At 40.6% G+C, this 23843-nt stretch overlaps 1 protein-coding gene across 6 annotated transcripts in view; it reads left to right on the forward strand.

Moving 5' to 3' along the window:
- The window catches only part of Tmem45b (transmembrane protein 45B), a 37901-nt gene that overhangs the window by 2860 nt on the left and 11198 nt on the right, over window positions 1-23843 (forward strand). For 5 of the 6 annotated variants that reach the window (XM_063256078.1, XM_063256075.1, XM_063256077.1 and 2 more), the window contains exon 2: window positions 17716-17784. The gene's annotated coding sequence lies outside the window, so the exon portion shown is untranslated. The remainder of the gene's footprint in view (window positions 1-17715; window positions 17785-23843) is intronic. The other variant, XM_063256076.1, reaches the window with a different exon arrangement.

The raw sequence follows: 23843 nt of genomic DNA on the forward strand, positions 1-23843 counted from the left end.
TGCCACTTGCTAAGCTAAGTTAGAACCATAACTAAGGACATATCTGGGGAGATCTCAGCGGGGTTATAACCTGATAAACAAATCACAAATTGGAAATACTGCAAATCAAAACTGCATGTACCACATCTCACCCCAAACATCCTAGCTCAGGCAGACAGAACACTGCAAAACACAGGCCAATCCTGGTGTGATCACACGCCTGCTGCCAGCTGGCAGGGAGACAGACTCATACATGTATTCATACATACGGCTCTCGTGGGAGAAGGTCAAAGTTCAAAACCTGGGGACCATGATTCACACCATCTCCTAAATTCAAAAACCCTAAGGCAAACCGTTGCAAGCCAGAGACCTCTGCACTTGTAGATCCTGCCAGTCTAACTACATTCGGTAACAGAAAACATCTTATTTGTCTGACTTTCTAGATGGCTCCTAGCACAGTGCCCACAGGTAAAGGAGAAGTTGATGCATGCAGCCTTTCCTCCCACCACGAAATAGGCACAGCACCTGCAGGCATGTCACTCTGGTCCACTGACTGAGTGGCTTGGAAAGCTGCTCGCTGTGACTGCAACCCAGAATGGGAGAAGGTTCTCCCACAGATCCAGACGGTTGTGCAGGCTGTTTTGCCACTTGTGCTATGCAATCCAATGTGTTCCATACTGTTAGAGGCATTAAATATTTGTTAAATAAATGTCTGAACACACACAAGATGACATTAGAGTTTCATTCAGCTACGAGTAACAGAAAACCTTTCTAAGGTGGCTTAAACAAGAAATTTTTCTCAGCTGGGAGTTTGGAGGTGAGGCGTTTGAGGCTGGGGAAGGTGCCATAGGACTTCACCTGAAACAGATAGGCTGTCACGCCGAGTCTCCAAGGCACCCGAGTTTCAACAGAAGGAGTGCAGAACGCTGAATACCAGGTGTAACCTGTCCATTTGCTATTTCAAGATTGCTTTTCTGGAAGTTTCTTATATCTCATTTCTAGAACTATGTTACCTAACTACTCCACCAACATGTGAACTGAGAAAGCCTAGTGTTTTACTGGACATGTCGCCCATGCAACAAGGAATTCTGTGAATAAGGAATAGAGGGGAATGGGTGGTAGACAAGCAACTAGCAGAGTCAGTCATACTGTGCTTTGTGAGTCAGAGGTTCTGTTTATAGATGCGTGGTTTTTGTTTGGTTGGGATACCACAAAAGCAGTAGACAATTCGCCGAGTCTAAGGGAACTTTTTAAACTCTGGATTCTGTGGGCCACCCCAGGCCCACAGAAAATACTATGACAGTTGTCCTTCCATAGCTGGGTCTTCTGCATGCACAGACAAAAACAAACTGCAGATCGAAAATATTCAAAAATGTGAATATACTGAATGCACCTAGGGCTAGGGCGGGTCTGTAAACTTGGATTAGAGCCTGGCTGTCCAGGTCATTTGAATGCAGGTGAATGCCAGGCAACACGCTGAGAAAATGAAGTTGGAGTAGGTTAGCAAATCGCCTTTATGTTATTCCCAGCAGATTTCTACCCCACTCCTCCTGAGGCTGTGCCTTACTTTATAGCTTTCTACTTGGGTCAATACAACTCAGTGTATTATCTCAGAAGTCACAAGTTAGAAGGTTTTTACTGAGTTGCTTCTCCCTAAAATGCTTTCCTTGTGGTTTCTTTTTTGTTCTAATTGTTGTTAACATTGAAGTTTTTAGTGTCACTGACTATAAACCACCGAAGTGTATTTTATTAGGCAAGTCATGACAGTTGCTGTGTCTTAGATAATTTGGCAGTATGCATTTTCACCAAATAGTGGAGAATAAAGTAGTCACTATATCATGCAGAGATATTCTTGTGTCCTTTTTTTTTTTTCATGCTTTCACTATTGTTTTCCCCAAATTGGATCCTTTCAGCATTTCCATAGATGCAGCTGGCATGTTTTCAGATCTTCCCATCACATGTTCTGGTACTGGATGCTTCCCTGGGGCGTGGGCCTGTCCTTTACATGTAAAGATGACCCCACAGAGGGCAAGTCATCTAAGCATCTACATCTGGGCTACAATGGGCTACAAGCTCTCCATCTCCATTATCAAAATCACACATAACCATCCGTGGAAGATTTTTTCGAAGATTCTTCCAAAGGCTTTGCTGTCTTATAGTGAAAGACAGCATCAACTTAAAAATTGTGTTGGTACATTTTAGGGATTCAAAATGATCATATTCATCATAGGGAATTTGTACCTGTACATGTTATCTCTTGCTTCTTCTCCCCACCCCCCTCTCCCTTTAACCCCTCTCTGCCTCCTTAATTACAAAAGCTTTGTTTCCACTTTTTCCTTTATTCTCTTTTTCTTCCTTACCCCTTCCTTCCTTTCTCTCTCTTCTCTCCCTTGTTTTCCTTCCCGTTTGAACATTTGCTTCATATTTTCCAATATCTATTATGCATTTTGGTCCTTATTTACACTTTCAGTTTCTCATACCAGAGAAACAATGCAGTATTTAAACATGTGGGTCCAGTTTGTTTCACTTAAGAGTGTAGTTTCAAAGTGTACTCATACCCATTAAGCTAGAAATGTCCCCTACTTGGTCATGGTGTATAGTCTTCTTGAGGATTTTGCCAGTATCTTACTGAAGATTTTTGCATCTATGCTCATTAAGGGAGATTGGCCTGTAGTTCTCTTTTTTGGTTGGATCCTTCTCTGGTTTTGGAATCAGGGCAATGTTTGCTTCCAAGAATGAATCTGGGAGTATTGCTTCCCTTTCAGTTTTGTGATGGAGTTTCAGAAGTAGAAGCATTAGGACTTCTCTAAATTTCTTGGAGAGAGCTGGGCGTGGTGGTGCATGCCTATAATCCCAATGCTTGGGAGGCTGAGGCAGGAGGATTGTTGCAAGTTAGAGACCAGCCTGGGCTACAAAATGACCTCAAGGCTATCTGAATACATAGTAAGACCCTGTCTCAAAAAGACAATGAATAAATAAATAAATGTCTTGTAGAATTCAGCAGTAAATTCATCAGGATCTGAGCTTTTCTTTATGCCAAAGTAGTACTTCATTGTACAAAGACAAAAATTTTAAAAACCTTCTTTATTCATTTATCAGTTGATGGGAATTTGGGTTGTTTCCAAGATTTAGCTATTACAAATTATATTGCTATAAACATGGGTGTGCGTCTATTGCTATGATATGATGCTTTTAATTTAGCCAGGCATGGTAGCTCACACCTGTAATCCCAGCACTCGGGAGGCTGAGGTGGGAGGATCATTGAGAGTTTGAGACCAGCCTGGGCTACAAAATGAGCTCAAGGCAAGCCTGAACTGCATAGCAAGACCCGTCTCAAAAAAGACAAAAAAAAAAAAAAATGATGCTTTTAATTCTTTCAGGAAGATACTAAGAAGGGGAATAACTGGATCAAATGAAACCTCTAGTTTTAGTTTTCTGAGGAATCTCCACACTGATTTCCACAGTGATTGCACAAGTCTATGCTCCCTCCAACAGTGAAGAAGAGTTCTTTTTTCCCACAGCCCTACCAGCATTCATTATTGGTTGATTTCTTGGTAATAGCCATTCTGTCTGGAATGGATGGAATCTCGGTGTTTTAATTTGCATCTCTTAAATGACCAGTGATGTTGAACATTTTTTCATATATTTATTTGCCATATCTACTTCATCTGAGAAGTGTGTATCCATCTACTATTTATTTCAGATGCCTGTTTTTGGATTAGGTCTTTAAATTGGGGAAATCTAGCCAGGAATAGTGATGCATGCCTGTAAACCCAGCACTTGAGAGGCTGAGGCAGGAAAATCGTTGCAAGTTTGACCAGCCTGGCCTACAAAGTGAGTTCAAGGCTAGTTTGAACTACAAAGTGAGACCCTGACTCAAAAAAAAAAAAAAAAAAAAAGTTGTGGGGCTGGAGATTTAGCTCAGCAGCATAAACGCCTGCCTTGAAAGCAGGCAGTCGTGAGTTCGATCCCCATTACCGATAAAAAGGAAAAAGACCAAAAAAAAAAAAAAAAATGAGAGTTCTGATTTTTTTGTTGTTGTTATTTATGTATTCTTGATACTACTCCTTTGTCTGAAGAACAGTTGGCAAAATTTTTTTCCCACACTGTGGGTGGGTCGTCTGTTCACTGTTGGTCATTTCTCTTGCTGTGCAAAAGCTTTTTAATAAAGTGAAATCCCAGTTGTTCTTTGTGATATTTCTTGTGTAGTTGGTTTTGTTCATAAAGTCTTTGCCTACACCTATGTCTACAAGGGTTGTACCTATTCTGTCTTCCAGCAGATTTTGCGTTTCTGTTTTAATAATGAGATCTTTAATTTATTTTTATTTTAACCTAGTTAATGGTGACAGACATGGGTCTTATTTTAGTTTTTAGCACATGGGAAGCCAATTTTCCCAGCACCATTTAGTACAAAGACTATCTTTCTTCCAGATTCAGAATGTCATATTGTCCTTATCATTTAATTGTAGAAATGTCTAATTTTTCTTTTTTAATTTCATCTGTGACCCACTGGTTGTTCAGGGATGTCTTATTTAAATTTAAATTTAAATTTAAATATGTAGTCTTTGTGGTTTCTTTTGCCATTGATTTCCAACTTCATTGCACTATGATCTGATAATATGCACAGGATAATTTTTTTGCATGGGATAATTTGCATTTACTTAAGCACGTTCTATCAGCTAGTAGGTGGTCTGTATTGGAGAGAAGAATGTGTATTCTGTTGTTGTTAGGTGGAGTACTCTACTAAGATATCTACTAAGTCCAAAGGTTTGGTCCCACACTGATATTTCTTTGTTGCTTTTCTGTCTAGTTTATCTGTCTATTTGTGATGGTAGGGTATTGAGATTCCTCATTACAATGTACTAGTGCTTATTTAATTTTTCATATCCATTAATATTTGTTTTATTTAGTTGGGTGTTCTGGTATTAGGTGCATATGTATTTATGATTGTTATCTCTTCCTCTTGGATTCCCCCCTTAACAAGTATACCTATGACCTTCTTTTCATCAGTCTTGGTTGGAGGTTGTTTTCTTCTAGGACTTGAAATATTCCACTCCAAACCCTCCTCATCTTAAGGCTTTGTGTTGAGAAATCAGCTATGATTCTGATGTGTTTTGCTTTATAGGTGATCTGTTTCTCTTCTCTAACAGCTTTTAGAATTTTGTTCTTGTGTTGAATTTCTGGAATCTTGACTGTTATGTACCTTGTGTAGTTTTATCCCTAGTTAGAGTTCTATATGCCTCACTTCTCTTGATCTCAAGTTCTTTTTTCATGCCTGAAAAGTTTCCTGCTATTACTTCTGCAGACAGGTTTCTTTTGTCCTATCTTCTGATTCTTCATTGATCCAACTAATCTTATATTAATCTTTATTGCATCATCCAGCAGCAGTTGGATTATTTGTGGTCCACTGCTATTTTTAAGAGGTCTTTTGTTTGATGGTTACTAACCACAACCCTGTCTTCTAGATCTGATATTCTACCTTAACACTGGTTGACTTTGCTGCATATACATTCAGTAGAGTTTTTAATCTTCTGTATTTCTGGTTAGTCTCTTTTATGAGATCCAGTTCTTTTCTATGTTGGGCATTCAGAGTTTCCATGTCTTTCGTACTTCCTCTATTTTGTTTATCTGTGCCTACTCTACATTTACTAATCACTTCCTTCATTAGGATCATCCTCTCTTTAGTTGGTCATCATAGTGGTCAGCATCTCTGTTTTGCTTTTGTCAGGAAACATCGATCTGTTTTGTTGTTCCCACTGCCACCTTTCCCTACACTTCAGCTGGGAGGTTTTGCATTTCTTCCACCTCAGCAGCCCCTTGATTTGCCTTGGGCCAGCTGGAGGCCTGGGTTTGCACTTTCTTCCATGTTCTCTCATTTCCTTTCTCTTTTGGTTTTTGTTTCTTATTAGTTTGTTTTCTGCATTGAAGCTTGTATATTACTTATGGTAGGTCGCTTTAGTACTAGCCTTGAGACCTCCTTAGAAAGTGACTACTTTCCTAAGAAGTCTTCTGGATGTAGCTGGCTTTTAGCTCCCGAGTCTGCTCTGAGATTCTACCTCTTCAGTGCATTAAGGATAAAAGATTGCTGTCTGTGTGTCCTAGTGCCCAGTTCTTTGGAACTGGACTATACTGTTATTTATGACTCCCAAATAATCCAGGTATTGGCATACAAGGAAGATCACAACTACTCTGTCACCTTGGCTAAGTAGTACAGTCAATAATTAGAATAGCATCAAACACAGACTAGAAAATGACAAACTGCAGTAACTAATAATTTTCTACCTTTCACCAAAGGTATAAGATGTATATAAGAAAGCCTAAGATAAATCAGGAAATTATATACAGTAAGTGTCTACTCAATAGAATAATTTTACCCCTGAGGGGAGAAAATTTAAAAGGGATTAGAGGAAAAATAGAGAAATAAAAGAACAGAAATAGATAGGAAGCAAAGCTAAAGGATAAAGGAAGATTACTGAAGCATCAGAAAACTGTTAAAGACAACAAGAGGAGAAAAAGGGAAAACAAGAACAAAACTAAACTAAAAATAATGTTCACCGTCATGAAAAAAAAAGAAACAATAGAAAACAAGAAGAAGAAAGAAAAAGACAGAGAGAGCTCTTTGTGATTTCAAGCCCATGATCACCCTCACTTCTGTAGTACTGTCCAACTCAGGCTACAACACCGCTGTTGGCAGCAGAGAGCCCAGAGCTGTGCTGGAGAATCCCAGCAAGCTACAGGAGGAATGGGGCAGGTGCTTGTAAATCTGCAGAAATTTAGGCTGATCCTGGCCTCTGGCTGTGGGTTGGAACCTGAGTCATTCAGCTTGCAACACTCTGAGTGCCTCTTGCCAGCCTGAGTCTGGCTCCCTGACCCTGGGCATCCCTCATGGCTGTCCCTCCCCCAGTCACTATGAGATTTCAACACTGGGAGCCCTGAGATGAGGCCAGTCCATGGCCGCTCCAAGTCCCAGGTTCAGTTGGCTCCTCCCTAAAATGGCATCTGGCCAGGCACCCTCTCCAAGGGACACAGGGATCACTGGGACTGGAGTCCCTCACCAGCTGTTGTAGCCCACAGAATCCACTGCTCTGTTTCACTGGTGTTTTTCTTCCTGGAGGCCTCTGAAGTCACCCGCCCTCACTGTGTCTCTGTCGATTTGATCCCCAGGAGCTGGGGAGAAGGTGCAGTGTGTGCCCAGCTTTCTCTCAGTCAAGGTCTGTCTCTTCCCTTCCCCCACGGGCTCCAATTCCCCTTCAGATCCTTCCCGGGTCCTAGAGACCCACCTCTCTCCTTCCTTTCTTCCCCAGGATGTTATTTCCCAGAGTCCGGACTCTGAATCTTGCAGAAGTTCCTTTACTGCTGCTCACCACTCCCCATTTCCCGAAGCTCCCAGCTTCCCTTTTGTAAACGCTCAGTATAATTATAAGTTGCTGTTGTGATGCATCACAGATTCGCGTCCACATCACAATGACTATTAAATATCATTCTTATGTGACAAATCCAAATGTCTGCCCTTCCTTCCTCACCGACCCTGTTTCTCTGGAGTCCTGATTGCTACATTTTCTTCAGTTATTTAGTGTTCATCTTAGTTCTTGCTTCAACTTTGAAAGAATGGCAAAATTTCTTTCAATAAAGTCAAATGTTGAGAAATTAATTAGTTTAATTTTTTTTTCTTGAAAGCATCCCTGATCATTCATCCATACTCTGGGACCAGATATTCTTCTTGGGCCCCTGGTGAGCATCTCTTACTGGCCCCCCAGGAATGGGGCTGGGTGCCCTTTTCCTGGAATCCTTGCCATCTCATTCCCTGGTTCTGCTAGAACATAGCTTCCTGCAAAAGGACACGGGGTGTGAGAGGCAGACTTACCCTGCCGTTGAGGAAGCTCACGGGACCCTGCTACATGCTGAGAAATCCTCCTAGTTGTCCAGTGGAGGACATACCTGGGTTGGTATCAAAAAACAACTGGGGCCGGGCATGATAGTGCATGCTTAAATTCTAGCACTCTGGAGGCTGAGCAGGAAGACTACCTCGAGTTCAAGGCCAGCTGGGCTTATGTGTGAGCTCAAGGCCAGTTTGGACTCTGTATGGAGACCCTGTCTCAAAAAAAAAAAAAAGCAACTGGGGTGAAATTTCCAAAGAGATTTTAAAAGAAAGAGCTCTGAAAATCCATGGCCCCAGTTTGTCATGATTTCTTTTTTCATTTTTCAAATACATTTTCACTTTTATACCCAATTTTGTATTTATAACTTTATGATTTTTTTAAAGAGTTCTCAAAATTATTTAAGACTTGGGCCTCACAAAACCCAGTTACTATTTGAAACCTAATTCAGTTCTTTTTATTTTAAAGAGAATAAAACCAAGCAGAATAAAGCCAATCAAAACAAACCAGTTAAGTGACAAAGGACTTCAAAACAATAGAAAATCAACAAGTTACCATAATGTCTCTTGCTGTCTTCAAAATAGATACAGATACCTTCAGACGTAGTAGGAATCAAATAAAACAGAATAGAACCAATTAAAACAAAACAGTAAATGGAATAAAAGACTTCAAAACAAGAATAAATCCAAAATGGCTACCATAATATATTCGCTATCTTTGAAATAGCTTCCCATATCATTGGATATAACAAAATCAAACAAAACAATAAAATTCGACCCAACAAAACAATGAAAATGATACAGAACTTCAAAACAAGATGATAGGAAATTAACAACGGCCACCACCTTCAGAAGGAGATCCCCCATAGGTGCTACATTTACATATGGTTATCCTCTGAATAGATGATCTGACTATCAGCTTTAGGCCTGCAAAGTCAGTGAAACACGAAACACTACAAGCATTAAGTTGTATTTTACCTTGATAGCTATCCTCACAGCCTGTGTTTCTCCAGATCAGCCAGTAGCTTATGGTGGGGCGGGGTGAGGCTTGGCTCTTCCTGTATCCCAGCACCTGCCCCAGAAGGGGCTGGCATATGGCTCTTCCCCCAGTGGCCTACACATGGCGCCAACTCACAGGGAGGGCTTGGCTTCTTCTGTTTTGGGCTCTTTCATGGGAAGCATTTTTATTAAAATATGTAAGATTTAAAATTATGAGCTGTCCTGGGTTTAATCCTTAGTATTTTTTTTAAAGAATGATATAGGTAGTCTGTGAGCTGGCTTGGAGGTGAGTATCCCTATAGGGTATTTAGACACAGCAGGCTTTTTGTTGATTTATCATTAAATGTCTGTTGCAGTTAGACTTTTTGTTTTGCTTGGTTTTGTTTTTCATTCTTTGAGACAGGGTCTCACTATGTAATTAAAAAATTAAACTAATTAAGACTCATTAGACTCTTCCCATTGAGAAAGGCCATTGATCACTTAGATTTATGTAACTGTCTTAACAATGGAGGTTCTTATTGTGAGGTGGTGTGTTAATCAGTTTACTTTGATAATCAACTGATAAAGAGAAACAGGTTTTTTGGCTCAGGATTTCAAAGGCTTCAGTCCCCAATCAGTTCATCCTATTGTTCTGGGCCTAGGTCTGTGATGATGTAAATCACTTACCTCATGGCTAGAATGCAAAAAGAGCAGAAAAGGGGGCAGAGGCCCCATGGTTTTCTCAAGGCTATGCCCTTGATGGCTGGAGACCTTCTGTTACTTCCTGACAGCACCCAGAGGGGGACCAGTTCGCTAACCCATAGGCTGCCAGGAGAGGTCGCAGGCTCAAACTATTGCAGATGAGTAAATGGTAGTCTAGGGTTCAAAACCAGAATTTTGTTCTTGACTCTGACCTAAACTTTTTGTTTCTGACATGTATCTGTGCTTTATTCCCTCGGTTGAAAAGCACCAGGAAAGATTCCCAGGATTTCAGGGTAATGAAAGGTTTTTGAACACACAGACAACCGATTCTTAAAGAATAACTATTTGCAAGACAGTCTGGGTCAAATAGAATTTCTAGTTTTAGATTTTTGAGGAATCTCCGTGCTGATTTCCATAGTGGTTTCCCAGGTTCATGCTCCCACCCCCACTGCAGCTTCCCCACCATGTATTACTGTGTTTGATTCCTTGCTGATGGCTATGGAGGGGTGGTAAGATGGAATCTCAGTGTGGTTTAATTTGCATTTCGCTAATGGCCAGAGATGTTGATTTCTCTTCGTGTATTTATTGGCTATTTGTATTTCCTTTGTGAAGTGTCTCTCTTTCATTTGCCCATTTTTGACAGTCTTTTGCTGGGGGGGTGTTTTTTTTTTTTTTTTTCAGTTCTTCCTCCTGCTCTCTTTTGCTCACAGACTGCAAAGGAGCTATGCTGAAACACCAAGCTGAGTCAGGCAGAGTTGGCCGCACACCAAAGTATACCTATAAAAAGCCTGCCGAAAAGGACAGACTCGGAAAGCATAAGAGCCATGAAGTCTTTTCGTTTTGCTTGGTTTTGTTTTTCATTCTTTGAGACAGGTTCTCACTATGTAATTCAGATTTCCCTTGAGCTCATTGTGTACTCTAGGCTGGTCTTAAACTCACATCCATCCTCCTGCTTCAGCTTCTCGAGTGCTGGAATGTTAGGTGTGCACCACCATGTCTGGCAAAAAAAAAAAAAAAAAAACCATGTTCTGTGGCAAAATAATATGCTATGACCACCGCATAGCCTGCTTCGCTCCTCACCAGACATATCTTATTCCTGTTAAAAATCCTGCTTCTTAGGGGCTAGGGATTTAGCTTAGCGGCATAAGCACCTGCCTTGTAAGCAGGTGGTTGTGAGTTCGATCCCTGGTACCGATAAAAATGAAAAAGACAAAAAAAAAAAAAAAAAAGAAATGAAAAAAAAAATCCTGCTTCTTCAGGGTTAGGTGATTTTAAATAGTGATTTTTTGTTCAACAAGTATATTTCAACAAGAAGTCTGCAAAGTCCATATTTCAGTGTTAATACTGGGACTCCATGTAAGAGCATCCAGAGGAAACTCCTTTCTCTAAGATACAAAGTCCAGGCAGTAGTCCACCTTTTCAGGTATTTGAAGATGGCTAGTAATGTTGCTGTTTCAGGAAGGGAGTACTGGGATTCAGAGGGTTTAAGGAACCTGCCCAGGGATCCGCCAGCCAAAGTAGCAAAACTAGAATTGACCTGAGGTCTGTTACTCCACGACTCCGTCCTTTCTATAGTGTTCACTCTATTCCCCCGCTAAAGGAAGGGGTAGGATAATCTAGGAAGTACAATGGGCCTGTACTAAAATAACCTTAAAGACGGTTCTAACTCGGCCTTCCCAGGGGTGGGTTTGTATCCTCTGTCGGATTCTTGGGCACACAGGAGCATGGTACCTGCTCAGCTGGACTGTTAAGTGCACTCTTCTGGTCAATCCCAACCCAACAGTTTCAAGGTTGAATGAACTTCGAGGTCTATGGGAAATAATGATTCCTGGTCCTTCTTAGTAAAGAGGCGAGGGTAAAGAAAACGGTAACATTATCAAGCCCAACTCTGCTGTATAAATTATTATCTGCCGTAAACTTCATCCTTTGCTCTTCCTGGAACTCGGCCTAGTGCTTGTTTTTCAAGGAAGCCGTCTTGGCATTTCCCTTACTGTCTTTCTGTTTCGCCCCATGAACCCAGCTGAACAAGATTCCACCCTGTATTTTCATGACACTGTAGACTCTAACACAGCCTTTTGGTTGTGTGTCATCATATTTTAATGAATCACTGTTTAGAGCAGGTTAAAGATCCTTCTTGATGATTCATGAAACTTCTTTTTAAAAGTGTTGCTTAGGCACAAGTCGTGGGGTGGGGAGAAGGGTAGGTTGGGGTGCTAAGACAATTCCCTGGGGGAAAACAGTCTCAACCAACAGCTGGGACACCGTGTAATTCTACTTACATGAAATGTCTAAAGTAAGCAAATCTACAGAGATTTAGTGATTGCCAAAGCTGGAGGGTTGGAAGGAAATGGGACATCACTGCTAGCAGGCAGGTATAGGACTTCTTCTAGGGTTGACAGAAGTATCCCAAAATTGTGCTGTTGTAATTTATCTAAAATTAGATATGCAGTAATCATGATTGCTCATCTGTGAATATGTCAGAAGTCACTGAATTATACAATTTGAAAGGGTGGATTTTATGGTGTTTGAATTATAATTATATGATATTCAGGGTGTTATAGGGGTGCCAGAGCAATTGCAAGAAAAAAGTGAGATTTCTATAATCTTCTTAGGTTGACTTTAAAAGATATCAGAAGAAAATTATCCCTGGAATGAGAAAATGGTAATACTGAGTAAGTTGTTGAAAGCTTCCTAGTTTCTTTTTTTATACAACCTACAGTTGTCTTTCACTGTGAATTAATAAATCCATCAAACAGAAAATGCAGCATGAGGGACCAAATCTCCTCAGCCTCAGCAGGCCAGGCTGCCGGAGCCCAGGAACAGGGGTAGGGGACACAGGGTCAGAGCCACTGTCCTATCAGCCTGGAGGACAGGGTGTCCCTGTGAACCCAACAGAGCATCAAGCGCAAGATTATTTTCAAGCCTTAAAACTTAATCAGATTTGTTCTGCTGATTTTTAAAGTTGCTTGGGACCCATAATCACTGTCTTCTTCCAGACCCCATCACCCCTTGCTGGAATGGGAGTCTGTTCTGTGCCTGTCCTATTTTGGAAGCAGGTAATTTCTTGTCTGGTTTTAAAGCTTCAAGCTGAATTATATCTCAACTCTTACCCATACCTGATTTAGATGATGCTAGCAATGGTGTTTGTTTGTTTGTTTGTTTGTTTGAGGCAGGGTCTCCCTATGTAGTCCACACTGGCCTTGATCTCACTTCCTTCTAACCATAACTCACAGTGATCCTCCCATGGCAGCCTTCCAAGGGCTGGGACTACAGACGTACGTCACCACACCCAGCAAGCAAATGGTTTTGGACTCAAGAGTTGATGCTGGAGTAGGTTAAGACTTTGGGCACTGTTGGGAGGCACTGAACCCATTTTGCATTGTGAGAAGATTTAAAGGGATCATAATGCAAGGACCATGGGCTGAATTTTGTGTTTGAAACCTCAAAGGTTGAACTCTTCCCTGCTAGAACTACATGATGTGACTGTATTTGAAGATAGGATCAGCAAAGAGACAATTAAATTAAAATGAGATCTTTAGGACTGGCCCTCAGTGAGTATGACTCATATTCTTAGAAGCAGAGGAGCTCTGGATACACACGTAAACAGAGGGAAGACTGTATGCAGAGAGAAGATAGCTGTCTAGGAGCCAGAGAGAAATCACACAAGAAACTAACCTTGCCAACACCTTCATTTTGGACTTTTAGTCCCCCAAACCACAGAAAAAACACATTTTTGTTGTTTCAGGCTCCTAGTGTGGGAGGGGAACTCTATTCCAGCAGCACTAGCAAAATAAAAAAGTGGTTTAATTCCATACAATGAAATATTACTCACCATAAAAGGGAACTATTAGTGATATGTGGTACAGTGTGAGTGAACCTTGAAAACATGCAGACAGAGATCCAGCCACCAAATACCACACGTTGGGGGTTCAGTTATGAATAGGCAAGTCTATGGCTATGTAGAGATTAGCAATTGCATAGAGTTTGGGGTGAAGGCCTAGGGGAATAAAGACGGACTAATGGGTGGAAGAGTCTGAAGCTGTGATGGTGGCTGCATAACTGTGAACATATTCAGAATCATCTACTCTCACACTTTAAATTGGTAAACTACGTGGTATACGTGAATTATGTCACAATTAAGTTATTTTTTTAAAGGTATAGGCAGTAAGAAAAAAAAATTGCTGAGGAAATGGGCTTTCACTCCATAACAGACCCCTCATTGTGTGAAAGAAACCTCTCTGAAGAACAAAGGAAGGCAGAAATAACAAAGAGAGGGAGGCGGCCCAATCTTAGTTCTTTCAGGACAAAGGGAGTACAGGAAGCTGGCCCAGAACTAAGCAGGGTCTCCAAAACGCAGCATTATGATACTTTGGGCTGCAGAATTCTTTGTTTGAGGAACCATCCTGTACCTTATAGGATGTTTAGCAGGATCCAGATTGTCTTCTTCTTCCGGAACCGCGAGCTCCGGAATAGGGCATTCCAGTAAACTGTTATTTGTACATTGCCCAGTTGGTGCTATCCTGTAGCAGACTAATTTGGGCGCACAATTTCTGCCATTCTCACAAACTCTTCCTTATATTTAACAAAGCTTTTCAATATAAATCTAAGTACTCTTACTCTATAACATGTTAGTCTGGATCATATTTCTGCCATTCAGAATACATTAGGTAATTCTGGTTCAAAACAGTACACAAAGCTTATACTGAATGGCTCCCTCATGCTATGGTCCATCAAGGTTTCTTTGGGGTTTGCTCCATGTGTCTTTATTCTGAGATGCAGGGAGGATGAGGAGGTGCCACTGTGAACACCAGCATCACTGTGGTAGAAGGACATACCTGCCGGGAAGTCTTGAATTTGTGCTTCAGGTTTAAAATACCCTGATACTTCTACTCAAAACTCATTGGCCAGAACCAGGACCAAGACCCTACCCAATCCCAAAGAAACCAAAAAGTGCAATTACTATGTGCCTGGAAGACAGAAACACCCAGTGATTACCATTAAATACCTCTGATAATCCTCCATATTGCTTTTTTGTTCATATGTCACATATACATGTGTATAACCCCATAGACGAGTATGAAAACGGGGCATATTATTAGTTCACAAAGTGGAGTCGCAGTAGTCTTGTTTATCTTGCTTGTCTCTGTGTGGTGGGTTGAAAACTGATGGTCAACTTAAACACCAGCTGAACTGAATCAGCATGGTGCTGAGTGTAGAGGGCCTGCCTGAGGACTGTTGCCAACATGAAAAGGAGCCCTGGAGAGGAAGAGTGGTGCTGTTGCTGTTGTTGGTGTTGTTTGGAGCTGCTGGTTCTTTTGGAGCTGTTGGTTCTCCTGGAGGAGCTTGTCATGCTGACTCCTCTGATATGAGCTCAGCTGTTCTCATTGTTGGAGGAGCTCAGGACCTCATTGTCACTGAGGATAGTTGTGGTACTTTTCAGGGCAGCCCTGATCCTTATTCTGAGCATCGCTTCTTGGCTTCAGTGCAGAACCCTCAACCTACTGGCACAGATCCTTCTCCCCACTGGCACAGACTTTCTAGCTTCCACCACTGACCTCATTGTCACTGAGGATAGCTGTGGTACTTTTCAGGGCAGCCCTGATCCTTATTCTGAGCATCGCTTCTTGGCTTCAGTGCAGAATCCTCAACCTACTGGCACAGATCCTTCTCCCCATGGCACAGACTTTCTAGCTTCCACCACTGACCTTTGGACCTTCCCTGTGCAGATCCATGAAAAAGACTTGCACGAGTTCTTGTCATGGGCTCTAGCCCCCAACTGGACTCATGGGGGGCACTGTCATGGGCCCTAAGTTTTCAGCTGAACTAATGCAGGCCCTTGGCTGGATTTTCTAGGTCTTGAGTGTGCAGACATATTTCCTGCACTTCTTATATTTGCTTCTGGGTGACCATTATAAATAGTACTACAAATGATGTGTCCTGTACTTAATTGTTCTCCTTGTAACCCCTGCCTACAATACTGCCAACAATAACTCATAAGAAACCACTCAGTATAGTTGATAGAGATCTAATTCAGTCTTTGTAGTGGTTACATGGTATTACATAGTGATGATAAAATATAATTTATTCAGTAGGCAGAATGTCTGGTTCAGTTTTGTACGCTGTCACCGCAAATGGGAAAACTGGCTGTTTCGCCTCCTTCTGCCATAAAAGCCAGCTCCCCAGTTTTTGTGATGCTTTGTGGTTTTTTTCATTAGATTAGAAGGTTTTAGTGTGTAAAGACTACACTGTATTTATCAGGAAGCAAATCACTTAAGTATTTACTTAATATTTACTTTAAAAAATAGTTTATTTCAATCATTTTTGAAGCTGGACTTCTGGGCTTTGTAGATTCTTTGGTTATCCAAATTATTAGAAGTCTAAACTTTTATTGTTCTATTGAAAGTAAGTTGTTTCTTGGTTTCTCCTTGTACTAACACTGACCTATGATATATCTGTCTGTATCTACCAATCGTATTCCATAATGTACCTAATATAATGAACTAATCCATTAATTTGGGAGTGGAAAAAATTACCTCCTCTATCTCTTTCTTCCATCAAATCAAGGTACTCAGACTTCCATGTAGTACAGTGTATTAGAACAGTAAATTTAAAAGACTTTTGTGCAGACATGCTGCAGGCCATGTTATCCTCTGCTGTGAATTTTAGACCAGGTGAAGGGGAAGGATGGAGCTTGACAAACCGGAATCACACAAGGTCTCATTCTTTACTTACCACTGTTCAGAAACCTGAGGAAAAGCAAGAGGAGGCACCAGCTGGCCCTCGCAAAGCTTCACAGACATTTGCAAAGCTGGTTTTTCTGCACTTTGTGGCTGGGAGAACAAAGGAATGCAACAGGCTTTTTCTGTGTTGCACATTAAAAGTAGAGATATTTTTACACTGATTTAAAGAGAGTTTCAAAAGAATGAGAAAAGGGCCCTCCAGTTATGGCAGCATTAAGAGGCAGACAATTTCTGCAAAAACTGAAAAAGACATATAAAGATAGACAAAGCTGTCAAAACCAACCATTTCATGGAATTAGAAATTGACCAAATGCGAACAAAAGAACTGAGAAGCAGTTATTCTTGGAAAGCTAGATCTCCCTCTAGAACAGCCAGGGCTACTCCCACTGCTCCCTTGCTCAGTCTGAGTCTTCTAACAGGGAGCTGGCTAGGACAACAGGAGCTTCACTGCCACAGAAAGACCGGACTCAGAGTGATAATACTGAAGCCTTGGAGATCCTCAGCTTTGCTGGTTAGTGTAGGAATGACTACATTTGGAAATAAGCAGGGAAAACCAACAGCTTGGCTAGCCTAAGGCTGCAGGCCTACCTGGGGCAAGCATCAGACTAGTGAGAAGTTCAACCAGGAGATCCTGGAAATAAGAAAGTTACAGAAGGGTTGAAATAACTTCTCCAGGTATCCCTAGCTATCTAAGAAACTATATATACAGTTTATACACACATATGTATGTGTATATATATATATATATATATTTATCTCCATGGTAAGGCTAGGAGCATTTTACATATATTCATTCTTTGCAATATGAAATTGTTTAGATTAGTAATTGCAATCCTGTTGGCTTATAACCCACAATACACATGCCACAGCAGGCATGCAGAGCCTGTCATGTGAGTTTAGACTTCAAGGTACCCAGACAACCTGATACTGAAGTCTTGGCTGCTTGCCTAGGGTGCTCTTCAGGGTAGTGTGACCTTCTGGAAATGTCCTAGCAGAAGGAAGGTCACTGGGTGTGCACCCCTGAAGGGGATATTGGGACCTTGGCCTACTCCTGTCTCTCTGCTTCCCAGCCACCAGCTTTGTTGAGCCAAGCAGCTTTATTCTGCCATTTGCTCCCTCCACGAGAACAAACTTCAGAAAAATACATTCACCGTATTTGTCTGAACCAGCAGCTGTGTAGATCACAGGTGCTTTATGTTCTTAGGGCTCTTTTTTAGATCACCGCTGTGGTCTGTCTTCTCTTCTGTGACAGAATACAACTGACTGGGTCGTTTATAAACAGTGGACATTTTTCACAGTCCTAGAAGAAGGAAGCCTAAGATCAGAAAGAACTTGTACCTGCTGTGGTGTTTGCCTTTCGCCAATTCCACATCTGGGGGTTCCATGCCTTGCCTGCAGCACCCCGACTCCAAGCCCACTCTGTGTTTTGTTTCCCCTCAGCCCAGGCGGTAGAGGCACCATCAACCAACGGACCTGATCGTGGACAAGGCCGACACCCCGTGGGAGAAGGTGAGCCCCACAGAGGCTACAGCTCCAGGGAGAAATAGCCTGGTCTGCAGCACTGGCCCCCAGGAAAGCCCACAACCATTGTAAACTGCAAAAGCAGCCTGAGGTTTTTCCTCCAAGAGACTCCATAGCAGGCTAGAGTTGGAGAAGAAACCCAGTGCAGCGCCCACTGGCTGAACAGACAGGGTTTAAACAGGCGCCATTCAGGGAGGGCTTCCTGAGACTGAGGGGAAGATCAGTGGCAGAACCATCCCACTTCAGGGTTTCCTGCATTGTACCTGGGTAAGAAACACCCAGAGGACACAGGGTGGATAGGGAGCAGGTTAGACAGATCCCCGAGGAGCTGACCCTCAGACGGAGGAGGCCGTGGGCCTGGTCTCCATGGTGAGATCTCCGGCTGGCGAGTGTGACCAGCAGAGGTGACCGAATCTGAAAGCAGTGGCCTTAAGTCTAGCAGACTGCCTGGCTCCCTGCCCACCGCCTACACTCAGCAGAGGCCAGGGGTCTCTACCAACATGAGCGCCTGCACACCTTAGCCTGGCTGGAACGTATGGACACGAGGGCCTCTGGAGCATGGTACAGTGGGGGTGAGGCCACAAAGATAGGCACAGAAAACCATGACTTGCTGAATTCCAAGACTGTGGAACCTGGAAAGACACTCATTCCAAAAGAGGAATATTTTTAACTCACTGTTTCTTTTCTTCTTTCATTGGTTATGGTTGTGTTTTTTGTTTTTAAGTTTAGGTTTTTTTCTCTCACTTTTTTCCCTTTTATTCTTCTTTTAGTTCTTTTCCTTACTATTTTGCTCTTTTTCTTCGTTCTTTTCTGCTTTTATCTAATACTATTAATTTTCTTTCACTCCTCAGTAGGACCCTTTATTTTTCTGTTTTCTCCTCATTTTCCATTGATTGATTTTTCAAATCCTACTCTTTTCATTCTCCAGTTCCTCGCCTCCTTTATCGCTACCTGCATATCTATTAAGCTTTCTGAGTCTTTACACAACTAACTCCATGCTATTACCTTGGATACTGTCCTGCTGTGAATGAGGTATATAGCGGCTAAACTATATGTCAGTGTCAGTGTCTGGCTGGTCTGAGTGTTTATACTATAATTACAAATCCCTATTCTTAGGGTATGTCAACACACAGTTCGTCACTGATGCTATTTCTGTCGCCGACTTTATTGCCTCTGCCGAGGTGGCACAGTTGCTCTCCGTATGCCAATCTCCGGATTGTCTTCATGGCATTAACAGCACAATGGCCTGTGCCCGGAGAACTGGGTCCTGAGCTGGATGCTCTGCAGGCTTCTCTCCCAAATAAACAGAGGGGGGTGGATGTTGGGACAGAAGCAAAGGTAGCCATGCAGATAGCGGAGCGCAGATAGTAACTAAAGAGGTCTCCCTGATGGCAGCGAAGTCTTCCACTATAATCAACCCGTGAACCTCAGCACAAAAACCCCCAGAAACATGAGAAGACAAGGCAACAAAATAACCCCAAAATTCTGACTCCTACAAAGCTGACCCATGGGGAATCAAGGGGGAGAAAGTCACACAACTGAATTTTTTGAAAGGATGACAGAAGAGACAGGGGGAAAAAATCATTAAGTGCTCACCAAGCTCCACGAAGGAATAACTAAACATATAATGGACTTAATAAAATGATTGGCAGATTTACAAGTGACACTGTAAAGAGCTGAGGTAAAACAGTACAAAACACGAATTAGCAAAGAATTAAAGTTCATGAAAAAGCACAAACAGGAGCTCCAGAGATTAAAAATTCTTTTGAAAGTACAAGCAACAGAACCAACCAAAGTGAGGTGAGTGTCAGAAGTAGAAGACAGGGCGTCTGCCAGAGACCAACTGTTTGGGTACCTTAAAAACACAAGATACGAAAAATGGACCCAGCAGCTGATAGACAAACCAAAGATTCATGCAGGATTAGTAAGAATTGATGAAAAATCAGAAGACAGCACAAATGGCATTTAAAAACAGTTTATAGGAATAATAGCAGAAAACTTTCCAAATACGGGGAAATTCCAAACAGCCACAATCAGCAAAGAGCCCCTTGAAGACATATCATAGTCAAAATCCCCAAAGTGCAACACAAGGACCTAATCTTAAAATCTGTAAGAGAAAAGTACCACATCACTTATAAAGATAACCTCATTAGAATTACAACAGACTTCTCAATACAGACCTTAAAGAGCTGAAGAACATGGGGTAAAGTATTTCAAGCCCTAAAAGAAAACAACTTCTGGTAAGCACAGTGGTACATGGCTGTAATTCCAGCATTTGGGAGGCTGAGGAAGGAGGATTGCCCAGAGTTTGAGGCCATCCTGAGCTCCATAGTGAGCTCAAGGCCAGGCTGTACTACATGGAGAGAAATGGTCTCAAAAAAAACAAAAAAGTAAAAGAAAAGAAAAAAAAAAAAACCTTCCCATCCAGATTTATGTATCCTGCAAAACTGTCTTTCAAACTTTATGGAGAAATAAGGTCTTTCCAAGACAATGTGCACCTTAAGAAATTCATGATCACCAAATCTAGACTCCAAAAACTTCCAAAGATATCCTAGAAAGAGACAATAAAGCCAACAATGCCACAAGGCCTAATGGAATATATAAATCAGGAAAGTGGCAGTTAAACAAAAAGAAAACAAAGACAATAGCAACAGAAAAATAATGCAGTGACAGAAATACATCAAAATTTTTCAGTGGTGACTCTCAATTTAAATGGTCTTAATTTCCCAACCAAAACATGTGGATTGGAGAATGGATCAAGAAACAATACCAATGATATGCTGTATGCAAGAAACACATCTAATCCAAACACAAATTCATAAGCTAAAAAATGAAAGGATGTGGCCGGGGATGTAGCTCAGCAGCACAGTAACTGCCTGGCAAGTTCAATTCTCAGCACCAAAAGAAAAAAGAAAAAAAGACAGGAAAACAATATTCCATGCAATGGGAACCTGAAAACAAGCAGAAATAGATATCCTATATTCAGACAAAATTGACTTTAAGCCAGAACTGATCAAAAGAGACAAAGAAGATCACTATATATTGGTTATGAGAACAATTTAACATCAATAGAAAACAGTTATAAACATAATGCACACCTAATTTTGTATCATGAATGCTACTGGACACAAAAGATCAAACATCAATTTAGAAATTTAGAGAAGATTTAATGCCAATACTCTTCAAACGTTTCAATGAAATTGAAAGGGAAGCAATTCTTCCTAACTCATTCCTGGAGGCAAGTATTACTCTGATACCAAAACTAGAGAAAGACCTAACCAAAAAGGAGAACTATAGGCCAGTCTCTCTAATGAACACCAATGCAAAAATTCTCAATAAAATACTGGCAAATAGAATGCAGCAAATCGTCAAGAAGATTATACATCATGACCAAGTGAGATTTATCCTAAGAATGCAGGGATTGTTTAACATATACAAATCAATAAATGTAATACACCACATCAACAGAACCAAAGACAAAAATCACATGATCATCTCAATAGACATAAAAAAAGCTTTTGATAAAGTTTAATACTTGTTCATGATAAAAACCCTACAGAAACTTGGAATAGATGGCATCTACTTCAATCTGATAAAAGCCATCTATGACAAACCAACAGCCAACATTTTATTAAATGGACAAAAACGGAAAACTTTCACTCTAAAATCAGGAATAAGACAAGGATGTCCACTATCACCGCTCCTATTCCATATAGTTTTGGAAACATTAGCCAGAGCAAATAGACAAGAGAGAAATAAAAGAAATAAGGATAGGAAAGGAAGAAGTTAAATTATCACTATTTGCAGATGACATGATACTCTACATAGAAGATCTCAAAAACTCTATCAAAAGACTACTAGAGCTAATAAGCAAACAGCAGTATAGCTGGATACAAAGTCAACACTCAAAAATCAATAGCATTCCTATATACAAACAAAAAACTTACTGAGAGAGAAATTATGGAAATGATACCTTTCACAATAGCATCCAAAACAATGAAATACTTAGGAATCAACATAACAAAGGATGTAAAAGACCTATACATTGAAAACTATAGTACTCTTAAGAATTAGATTGAAGATGTCAGAAAATGGAAAGATATTCCTTGCTTTTGGTTAGGAAAAACCAACATTGTGAAAATGGCCATACTCTCAAAACTGTTACACAGATTTAATGAAATTCAGATCAAAATGCCATTGGCATACCTCATAGATCTAGAGAAAACACTCCTAAAATTCATTTGGAAACCGAAGAGACCTAGAATAGCAAAGGCAATCATGGGCAACAAAGGCAAGGCAGGAGACATCACTATCCCTAACTTGAAATTATACTACAAAGTTACAGTGATAAAATCAGCACAGTACTGGCAAAAAAAAAAAAAAAAAAAAAAAAAAAACAGACAATCAATGGAACAATTAGAAGATGCAGACACACACTCAGCCACCTTATCTCACTGGAAGGATGGCCTCTTTATAAATAAGTATTGGGAAAATTGGCTTTCCACATGCCGAAGACTGAAACTAGACCCATGTTTATCACCATGCATTCAACTAAAGTCAAAATGGATCAAAGACCTAAATATTAAAACAGAAACACTAAATCTACTGGAAGACAAGGTAAGTAGAAATCTTGGAGACATAGGGATAGACAAAGAGTTCATGAACAAAACTCAAAGTAAGTGGAAAGTAATTCCCTAAATCAATAACTGGGATCTCTTCTTACTAAAAACCACAGCGATATATGTGCACCCATGTTTATAGCAGCACAACATGTAATAGGTAAATCTTGGAAACAACCAAAATGCCCATCAAACACACAACAGATAAAAAAGATGTGGTATTTTTATACAGTGGAATATTACTCAGCTATAAAAAGGATGATCTTGAGGCTTTGTAGGTAAATGGAGGCAACTTGAGACCATAGTCATAAGTGAAATAAATCAAACTCACATTTATAAATATATTGTTTCCCTACTATAAAAAAATAAAAATCTGAAAGAGTAATATCCAAAATGTACAACAGATATTGTAACAATGAAAAGGAAAGAAAGTGCTCAAAAGGACAGAACAACTAGGATAGGGGAAAGGAAAAGGTTCTATGTTGCTAAATGTATAAATGTCTTTATCTCTTTGTGCTACATAGATAACTGTACTACTAATCTCTCTTAGGTCACCAAAAAACAGTTGAAATTCTGTATCATTTCTATCCTTCTTTTTCTGTTTTGCTTTTTAAAATAAAAAAAAAAATCAACACATCCCAGAAGTACAAGTGGCCAATAAATACATAACAAAATGTTCACTGGCCATTAGAGAAACACGCAAATTAAAACAACATTGAGATTCTATCTTATCCCAGAAAGAATGGCTATCTTCAAGAAATAAAATAACATACAGGTAAGGCTGTGGGGGGAAAGAATCCCTCTGCATTGTTGGTGGGAGTATAAAGTAATACAAGAATTATGGAAATCAATATGGAGAGTCCTTAAAACAGTAAAAATAGAAATTCCATTCAACCTGGCTATGTGTCTTCCTGAAATAATTTAAACCCCACTGTATTACACATATAACCATATTTATAACCACACAATTCCTAATAGCGAAATCTTGGAAGCAGTCCATCAATAGATGAAGATGTGGATTTATATAGAGTAATACTTTGCAATAAAGATAAACTTGAGTCATTTGGAAGCACGTTGAGACCATGATGGTAAGTGAAGTAAATCAGAGATTACAAGCTTAAATATTTCATGGTTCCTCTTACTTGAAAAACCAAAATATAAAGGGCAAGACAAAAAATAGACTCTAGGAGATAGGGAGATCTTTCACAAAAGGGAGGCCAGGTATGAGGGTGTATGCCTGTAATCCCAGAACTAATAAAACAGATCCTGGGGAGGCTGAGGCAGGAAGGTTGCCACAAATTCAAGGCCAATTTGGACTACATAAGTGAGTTCAAATTCAGCCTGATCTACAGTGTCTCAAAGAAAACAGAAGCCGGTTGTGGCAGCATGTTAGTAATCCCAGCACTTGAGAGGTTGAGGTGGGGAAGA

This window comes from Cavia porcellus, unplaced genomic scaffold (assembly GCF_034190915.1).
Source record: "Cavia porcellus strain 051 isolate PalLab524CR breed Dunkin Hartley unplaced genomic scaffold, mCavPor4.1 scaffold_9, whole genome shotgun sequence".
Classification (NCBI taxonomy): Eukaryota; Metazoa; Chordata; class Mammalia; order Rodentia; family Caviidae; genus Cavia; species Cavia porcellus.